This window comes from Physcomitrium patens, chromosome 18, assembly GCF_059467195.1.
Source record: "Physcomitrium patens ecotype Gransden chromosome 18, ASM5946719v1, whole genome shotgun sequence".
NCBI classification, from domain to species: domain Eukaryota; kingdom Viridiplantae; phylum Streptophyta; class Bryopsida; order Funariales; family Funariaceae; genus Physcomitrium; species Physcomitrium patens.
In genome coordinates this window covers 9,627,827-9,638,478 of record NC_143427.1, presented here as the reverse complement: position 1 = coordinate 9,638,478, position 10,652 = coordinate 9,627,827, and positions in this window count along the sequence as shown.

Here is a 10,652-nt window from a genome sequence, read left to right as displayed (position 1 = left end):
TATGTTCAACTTGCAAAAACATATCATTTCTACATTGTCATGGATTGCATATATAAAACAAATAGATTTAGAATGCCATTGTTACATATTATAAGGATGACAAGTTTTAATACCTCATTTATCATTGATGTTGCTTTTCTCTAAAAGGAAACAAAACCCTTATTTTATTGGGCATTAATCCAATTTCAACAAGTATATGGAGAAATTTGATCCATTTGCATAGGTATTGGTAGGGATTTAGTATTGATAAATGCCATTCAATTAATATTTCTCACTTCAAAAGTATCACTCTGCATTTGGCATATACAAAATAATGTGTTAGCAAATTACAAAAAATACTTTTTAAACAAAGTAGAGTTAGGATGGTCTTCATTCCTTGCAAATTAGATCACTTTGATTAGTGTATGTTCTATGGAGCTTTTTGATTTAGAGTGGACTAATCTTTGCAACAAATATATTCCTACTATTGTTCATGCAACTAATGAGTATTTAAAGAATACTTGGATACCACACAAGAAGAGATTTGTTAAAGCTTGAAAAAATAAATTACTTCACCTTAGAAGTGTTACTACATCATGAGTAGAGGGTCAACATTAAACATTAAAATCCTACTTAAAAATCTCCACCAAAGACAGAGAAGTTGAAATTTCTTCCTCACGTTTTTGAGAATACAACAAGAGAATTGAAGGTTTAATAAAGTTCAAAACAAATCCATATTCCTCAACAACACAACATTGGTTTCTTCACCATTGTTGTAAAATATATATCTTTACATGCTCTTAATCTTGTCCGTGAGCAATATAAACAAGTAAGAGCAAAAATTGATGAAAATAATTTTTCCTCTACAAAAACAATGACAAACACATTAGATCTACCATGTAAGCATGAAATACAAATTTTACTGAAAAAAATAAATGTTTTATCAGTTAGTGATTTTTATCATTAATATTACTAAATAAATACTTCTGACCAGTTTATTCTAGTACGACCTACAATTCTATTCTCTTTTGAAAGTTTATGTCCACTTTATATTATTGTTAGTTAAACTTTTGATATTTTACTTATTCACCAACAAGAAAATCTACATAAAAAATTAGTTGAGCTTTTAATAATAATTGTGCAATTGGAAAAATTTATGAGTGAACCGCCCAAAGGAAAGACCACAAGGAACAAGAAATAGAATCAAAAGTGATATGCAAACAAAAACATCAATACAATGGTCTGCACCTCAGTTCAAAACTATAGAAGCAAGGACAAGGAGGCACTTTTGCAGCAAGTTCAAGTCAATAGAAAATAATATTTGTACATATCTTACAAGGACAATTTTTCCCTTGCAATTGTCTATGAGTAATTTACAAACAAAGTAGATTTCAACAATACGCTAGCAAAACTATTTAGGAAAAATACTATATGAAGTCATTTGAAAAATTATAGATGATTATTATTTCAAGTGATATTAATAATCAATATATTTCATAATAACAAAGTGAAAATGATGTAATTAACTTCATTCTCTAATTAACATTTATTAATGTTTTAGAACAATGTATATACACAAAAAAAAAAAATGTGATACTCAAATTTTGTTTAAGAAAAAAATTAAGTTTAGATGAATTTGGCCACTTAGTGATTAACAAAACCTAAAACTTAGACATTGATTTCCTGCGATTCCTTTTAAGGCTTCGATATATCGCTCTTTCTTTGAGACTTAGGATCAAAGTAGTAGCACATGCAATGAAACAATAACCTACAGGATAAAGGCCTTTGATAGAGAAAGTAGGCATGATGTTCAGGCTCTAGGAGCAAAAGCAAGGCTACTGGAACGTTCACAAGAAAGACATTGTCTCTGGCATTGCAGATCATTAATCCCAGTAGTAAAGGATGTAAAGTTCTCGCATTCTCAATCCTTCAAATCATACAAAATGAAGACGAAGACTACGTTCAAGAAAATGCATCTATAGCAACTTTCAGATATTTGTGGTGCAGGTTATAATCAAGTCGTCAGCTTTCACAAGTTTACAATCAAATGCTGCACTGACTAAACAGCGATCACTTTGGCCAATCCCTGAGGTAGGAGGATTCAAATAATTGAGCAATGAAGAAGTACTCGCATAATGTGGTCAGTTCTTGATGTACAATCCACCGGTTGCTTCTATTCTAAATTTGTAATGGGGTTATGAATCCATGCCGCATGATCAATGTATGGAATTGATAGGGCAATATCAGATGCTTGCAAATACGACATGAAGTGTTTAAGGGAAGGCATTGGACTGAAGGAACCATCGCTTCTGATTTCTGTAGCTGCGGTTGTGAGGGAGTGTTCAAACGCTGCACCAAATAATTTACATCAGCCACTTGCTTGCCAAAATCTTAAACACAAGCTCGATTTCCAAATACAAGCCATCAATAATTTTAAGTGAGATTGTGCAAGTAGACCAGAAATAAAAATTCGTGAAATTACTCAAAGGCAAGTAACTATATCCTACGTACGCACAGCCTACGTTGAGAAGAGAGGATGATGAGATTACCTGGACGCCAACTTCGGGCATAATTAAGGTTCTTGAAGACGGGGCACGAAAACGCTCAAAATTATGATGCCTGTTGGGGCGATATCGCGTTAACTTGTCTGTGAACTAATTCCATGCACTTCCTCATGGTCCATGAGACAAGACTACGATCATCTTTACAGCCAGAGCACAGATGTTGAATTTTTATTCCACTACTTGCCAGGGCTCTAACGTCTCCAGCAATGTATCATGCTCTATTAACCAAGCGACCATGGCTTGTGGCTTATTGAGCACTGGATCTAGGGCAGGATCCGCAACAGCTGTTGTTTCCATCCACACAATTTTTTTGTTCTCGTTGCACCAATCTGGCACCACTTCCATCACCTACTCCTCGCCTAGTATAGAATACACTGCAGTATGCAATAGCCGAGCGAGGATGTGCAGGTTCTCCATAGTCTTATCAGAGGAGCTCCTTGTACCACAACATGACATGCCATTCATCAGAGGGACAGTACTTGGTTATCACTCCAAGTGACCAATTTTGCTCATAGCTGAGGACATGTGTAAGTTCCAGCTACACTCTTCTTGTAATACACCCAGGCTTGGCAAATGTGTCATTTGTCATCGTGGGCTCCAAGAATAGTTTACCATCACGCATAAGGAAACACAAAGAGAGAAGGGTAGCAGGGTAGTGATGGAGAGAAAGGAGGATTGCATGGTAGCAATGCGGAGAGGGAAGGGTCGCAGAGAAGCAACAGAATGCGAGGGCCAAGAGAGCAAAGCGGCTCCTCTTGTCAAAGAAGGGAAGGCCAACCCAACCTTCATCCCAATGGGGTAGTGAGATAAATCTGTGGCACGTCCCTCCCTCTTTTAAACGAATAATTAAGATTCTATAATTGAGGACTACCTCAGCTATCATTGTGGATGGCAACAATGAAGATTAGATTATTATCATTGTAAATAAATGTTCTTTTTGCAGATCCAATGGTAGAGAAATAAAAATCTAGAGATAATTATTTTTTCATGATTGTGATGATGGATGATCACTTTAGTAAAACTTTGGATTGCTTTATTATTCTTCATTATGTATATATATATATATATATATATGTTTAAATATGTGTATTATTTTTAATTAATATTTTTAATTATTTTTATTTTATTTTATTTTATTTTATTAATTATAAAAAAATTAATACATTTATATTTTAAAATTTTACATATTAAAATATTATTCCAAATGAAATAAAACAATTGTACAATATGAAACAAAATTCTAACACACTATTTTTTTGTATTTTTTATTTAATATTCAATTTTTATTAATTTTTTATTTTATTCCTAAAAAAATCTATTAATTTTTTATTGAAATTTAACTTTACACTCTCTATCTTTTAGAATTTTTTTAATTCATTTGATTATATTTTTAAACTATGAATATTTCTTAATACATCTTGTTTAACTATTAGACGATAAAAATACATACTATTACAATTTATTTAAGAAAATTATAGGTATTAATTATATTTTATAATTTATTTAAAATTAGAATAAAAAATTAAATCAAATATAAAAGATTAAACTATACTTAAGTTCTTAGTAAAGAATAAAGATAGTGTGAGGAGATTCCAAAGCACAATTGAATCAAAGAATGCACAAGTCAATTTCAATGCAAAATTTGTGGTTCATCAACCTGAAGTTCAAATCCTAATAAAAAGATTGGGGACTCTAAACCAACATAGAGACCTTGATTTTCTAGACCTATACGTATTAACTTGCTTAGACTATGTCATCTTCTTCTTAAAGACCATGAAATAGCAAGTCTCTAGTTTAATTTATCCTTAGATTGGGGGCATTTGGAAGCATCATCTCAAAGGACGTGTGGTTGCCTCATGAAAGACCTTAAGTTTCTACACTTCAAACATTTGAAATAAAAGAAGATTTTTGCCATAAAGAGAAGGTTTTTAGTTATTTTAATTTAAGAGTTTATTATCTATGCTTTTTGTAGACATTTATTAATGAGATTTTATAAATTTTAAGTCTTTTTACTTAAAAATAAAAGACAAAGTTGATGAATAAGTTAGACATTGGACTTGAGCTTTGTGTATTTTAAGTAGATCATGCCAATTACAAACATAAGGGAGTTTGAAAAGCAACACATTCTTTTATATTAAAAAGGATGATATTTTTTATTCTTTTATTTTTTAACATATGTTAGTATATCTAAAAAAAGTATTTAGGATTAGTATATTAGATATAAATAATTAAAATTAAAAAAATATAAGATCGCTTATTATTTATGTTATTTTGTATCTTTTAAAAAATAATAATTGTATTAAATTCTAAAATAATCTAAATCTTGTGTACTTTTTATTAACAAGATTGATGATAACTTCAGTACTACCATTATATATACTAGCTACTAAAAAGATCATGTAGAAGCTTTTTAAACATCACAAGCCTTACAAAAGAAGTATCCAAGTTGTAAAATACTACCATTGTGATTTTTAGATCTACTAGATATCTAAAATAATTATCTATAACTATATGGTATATTCAAGTTTACTTTTAGATCCAAATTGTATTTACAAGGTTTATATAAAATTTCTTTAAGAAGATATTTTATGCATAATATATATATATATATATATATATATATATTTATATATAATTCAATTTTCTTCTATTTATTTAATTGATATAAATGCTCATAAAATATAAATCTAGTCTACTTATATTTAATTATATTTATCTAAATGAATAGTATTTTTACAATAATTTTTTAAAAATTATTTCAACCTATTTAAATTATAATATTTTTTATATAAGTTAAATTTTTACTTTTACAAAGATTTGATATAAATTAATTATATATTTTTTTAATTATATATAGTCTATGATATATTATATCTAAATTTATTAAATAAAAATTTAAACTAATTAATAATGTAATTATATACCAAATTTCATATAAAATAAATTTACATGTATAAAGATTTCAAAGAAATCAATACCCTCTTCTTATTCATATCTTTAGACAACTATGCAGGCTTTTAATTTCTTAATGTTCCCATTAGATCTTGGTTTTACTTTAAAGATCTACCTTGCAATTATTGGAATTTTTCTTTCTAGTAAGTCCACTAGTCTATATGTTTTGTTTTTTTCAAATTGACTCTATTTCTTGTTTGATTGTTTCTTGTCATCTATTATGTGGAATTGTCTCATCATTGTTTTTGGATTATATATTATATTCTATTATAAACATGTATTTGTCTTTATATTTTATATTAGATTTTTTATTTTTAATAAAATATTTCTTTTAATCAATTGGTTTTAGATTTAATTGAGGTGTACAACTACATGTATCTTTCAAAGTAAGAAAAAGCGAATTGTTTATTAATATAGGCAAAAGAAAATTTGAGCTATTATCATTTCCATATTTAATATTTTTAAGGACAAAGGTTTGATCAATTAGTATTATCAAAGAAGTCTTCAAGTAATGTTTCTATCTCTAGAAACAACTCGAGTTTATTGTCAAGGATAAGAACTTGATAAAAATAAATAAATAAATGAGACTTTTCTCAAAAAAAGATGAAAAAATAGAAATAAGTAAATATTTATATTAAGAAAAGAAACTAGAATGGCTATTGCCAAAAGACAAGAAAACTAGAGACCCTTGAAACTAGATTAGAAACGAGAAAGGAGTTGACAAGAGTGAAGAAGGCTTCACTCTTGCCTCTATATATACTATCTATCTACAAGCTATATGGTGATGTTTTATAGGACTTCCAAAAATATGTTGACTTTGTACAACATGTATCTTAACTTGTAAGGTAAGTTTTTTATATAGGCACTACATAATTAGCTTGTTCTGTAAGCTACCAACATGTGTGCCACATGGTTAACTTGTTGACCAAGTTTCTAAGCTACCAATCAAGTATAAATACATGTAAAATCAAAGCAGCGTCTATAAAGCTTCTAGAAAGCTTATCTAGAAGATATTAAGAAATTAATCTACTTTTACCTACTTCTACCTATTCATATCACCTAGATAACAGTTATACTAAATATCTGTCTATTACAATATCCTTCCCTTCTATGGACGATTTCCACAAGGAGTAGTGATCACATGTCCAGGAAGTTTAAGATGCGGTGAATTATATTTGTCACATACTCTGATCTTTATTCTCTTCAAAGATGATTAATAGGGCCTCTCAACCATCAATAGTGTTTCATATTAGAATGGCAAGACCATCCAATTATTTGATCATTGTTGAGGCCTTCATAACTTCCTTCAAATAAAATATTTGAAACACCATCAAGAATTGTTCCTACTTCTAATAAAATCACCAATCATTGGGAGTCTCTTCTAAGGTCGTGATACCAAACACATCATATCTTGCCCTCTATTCAAGAAAGAACATGTCATTCTTGAAGATCTTCATCTTGATTGCGTTATTTTGAAGGTTATAACAATCGTAATATCTCATCTGACAGGTCAACAAATAAAGGCTCTTCAATTGAATGTGTTGGTTGTTGGTTCTACATCTCCTCAACGTCACAACTACAAAGAAACTACAAACAAGGATTGAAAGTAGAATGTTATCTTGCCTAGATATTGTTTGTTTTATAAGGAAGATTTTCATCTTGATTTTGATGGATGTTGTCAATGAAAAGCCTCCACCTCTTTTGTTGCATTTAGAAGATTCCTTACTAGCTCTCATGTGCATTTACTAATATCATATCCATGCCAATGCTCAAGCTATTCTAATTTACTTCAACATCACTTTAAATCTAGGACTTTTTCTACTTCGAACTCTTCATTATTATCCACTTCTATAGAAAGAGGTGGATCTTGTCTTCTTTTTGGTATGTCCACTGTCTTATATGGTTCAAGAAGAGACACGTGGAATACTAAATGGATTTTCATTGACTCCAATAGGTATAAACGATATGCAACTGAATTGATTTGTACAGAAATAGAAAATGGTCCAAGCCTTCAATAGTCCAACTTGTCACAAGGACAAGTAGTCTTGATATTGTAATGAAGTAACCATACCTTATCACCTATGTGGAATGGTGGTTGCTCCTTTCGATAGACATCCACATTGATCTTTTGTTATTTTTGAACTTCTTTTAATTGAGCCTTCATTGTTGCATGTAACTCTGAGAAATGATTTGCCAAATCTTTTGCCAATAGGATTATCAGCTTTTAAAAAGTCAAAAGTATCAAGTCATGGATGATAACCATAATTGGCAAAAAAAGTGTTTGTTTTGTAGAAAAATGTATCATGTTATTATAAGCAAACTCTGCCAATGGCAAAAGAGTTGTTCAATCATCTTGTTGGTAATTGATGGTATATCTTAAATACTACTCCAAAACTTGATTAAGATGCTCTGTTTGTCCATCAATTTGAGAATGGAATACCGAAGATAGTTTTTCATCTACTTTTAAAATCTTAAAAAGAATCCGCCAAAATCTTGATATAAACTGAGTTCTTTTATCTAATATAATATTCTTGGATAATCCATAATAGCAATAGATATTGTCAATAAAGAACTAAGCTCTTTCTTCACCTGTGATAGATTTTGTACATGGTACAAAATATGCCATCTTGGTAAAATAATCTATTCTTATGAATATAGAGTCATAAGAACCTAAGATTGGAAGATATGTGATGAAATCTATAGAAAAAGAAGACCATGGTTGTTCTAGAATGAGTAATAGCTGAAGAAGTCCATAAGATCAATGACAAGGAGTTTTTGATCTAGAGCAAACATCACAAGATTGTACAAAATCTTTGACTGCTTTCTACATTTGAGGCCACAAAAAATTCCTTGATATTAATTCCAAAGTTTTATTGTACCTAAAATGTCATGCTGCTGAAAAGTCATGATGAGCTTGAAAAACACGTAATTGAGCTTCACCTTCTCGAACATACATGCATCCCTCGAAAGATAGTAGATTATTCTTGAATTCAAACTTGAAAGTATCATCAAACTTTGAAGGATTTTCCTTAATATCACAAATAAGAGGATCAAAAGACATACTTGATTAAACTTGCTTAATGAAAGTTGAATCAACAGTTAGTGTTGATTTCATTACTCAAAGATGAAGATGCTTTAGCTTCAAGAGAATTATCCATTGCTGATTTAAAACAACATCTCCTTCCTTTCATATAAGGTAAGATTTCCTAGAGAGTACATCTAACAAATCTTGTTGTTTTTCCAATTGATAAGTAATCTTGAATTTAAATCTTGACAAAGATATATTCCAATCAGCTTCGTGACAATTCAAAAGATATGCTGACATAAAATATTTAAAGTTCTTTTGATCTGTATATACGGTGACTAGATTAGGAGCACTTTCTAGATAATGGCGCCATTCTTAAGACAAATCCATGATTACAAGAAGTTCTTTATCTGGATCTCGTAGTTGATCTCGACTGCTTAAATTTTTTTAGAATGAAAAACTAATGGGTGAAGTTTATCATCTGTTCCCATTTGTGATAATTATGAACTCAAAGCAAAATCTAATGTATTTTTTTCCATAAAAAATGGCTTCAAAAAATTGACATAATACAAGATTGGTGCAGAAACAAAAGCTTTCTTTTGTTTCTTGAAATTCAAATGCTACTTCCACTTCTTGATTCCATTGAAATTTGTCTTTATAAGTCAAACATGTAAGTAGAGGTGCAACTTGAGAGTAGTCTTTGATGAAGATCTGATAGTAATTGACAAATTTCAAAAAACATTGGACATCTTTTACCATTTTTGGGATCTTTCAATCCATAATAGTTTGAACTTTCTTAAGATTTATTATAAGTCCATCATTTGAAATGATGTATCTTAAGAAGTCGACTTGAGTAGTGTGAAATACACATTTTTTTTTTATCTTGGCATAGAGTCTCGCATCTCTTAGTTTTTGTAACACACAACAAACATGAAGTTCATATTATTTTGTGTTCTTAGAATAGATTAAGATGTCGTCTACGTAACAGATAACAAAATCATCTAAAAACTCCCAAAAGACATCATTTATTAGTTGTTGGAATGCTGCTCGTGCATTTGTGAGTCCAAAAGGCATGAAGTTGTATTCAAAATGTCCATATCTTATTCAAAATGTAATCTTCCATTCATCTCCTTTTTTGATGCGTACTAGATTGTATGCTCCTCATAGATTTGTTTTTGTATAGATCTTAGCTTGATTCAATTGATCAAGGAGTCTAGATATCAAAAGTAGTAGGTATCTGTTCTTGATGGTGATTTTGTTAAGTCCTTGATAATCGATACACATCCACAATGATCTATCTTTTTTCTTCACAAATAAAATTAGAACTCGTGCTAGAGATTTGGAATGGCATATAAAGTTCTTGGCCAGATTTTCTTCAATAGACTCCTTGAGTTCAACCAACTCATTTTGAAATAAATTGTAGATTGGTCCAAATGGTGGTTGTGCTCCTTCTTGAAGGTTAGTTGAGCAATCATAGGAATGATGTTTCAGAAAAGTATTCGCATTCTTCTTCTCAAATACATCTTGAAAATCTTGATATTGGCATGGAATGCCACTTGGAGTCTTTTCACCAATAGAAACAAGTGTGGCATAAATGACACAAGGTAATTCTTCTTTTGTAGCATGCATGAAAGCACTTGCACCTACAAATATAGGTTTGATTATATTAGACTTATGACTTTCTATTTGATTAACTATGCTCTTAGTTATACTTTCAAAAAAATCAAGACTATGAGAAGTTGAATCTATTTTAGGGTTATATTTTTCTAGCCATGATAAACCTAAAATGATTGGATTAGAAGGAGATCTAATGATATTAAATATTACAAAGCTACTATGACCATTAGTTGCTATTTCTATAGAAAGGGTTTCATAAGTAACATCTCCTGAAGACAACGGATGACAATCTATGATTTCTATATGAAGAGGTTTAGTTTTCTTCACTAAAAGTATGTTATGTCTTTTAGCAAATTCTTCATCTAAGAAACATGTTGAGGCTCTTGAATCTAACAAGGCAATGGCTTTGTGATGTTTAGGTTCTAAAATAATATTTATCATAAAACATAGAGAGGATTTTGAGGAGAGAATAGGACTTTCACTAGGTATTGTACAAGGTTCCAACCGCATGGTCC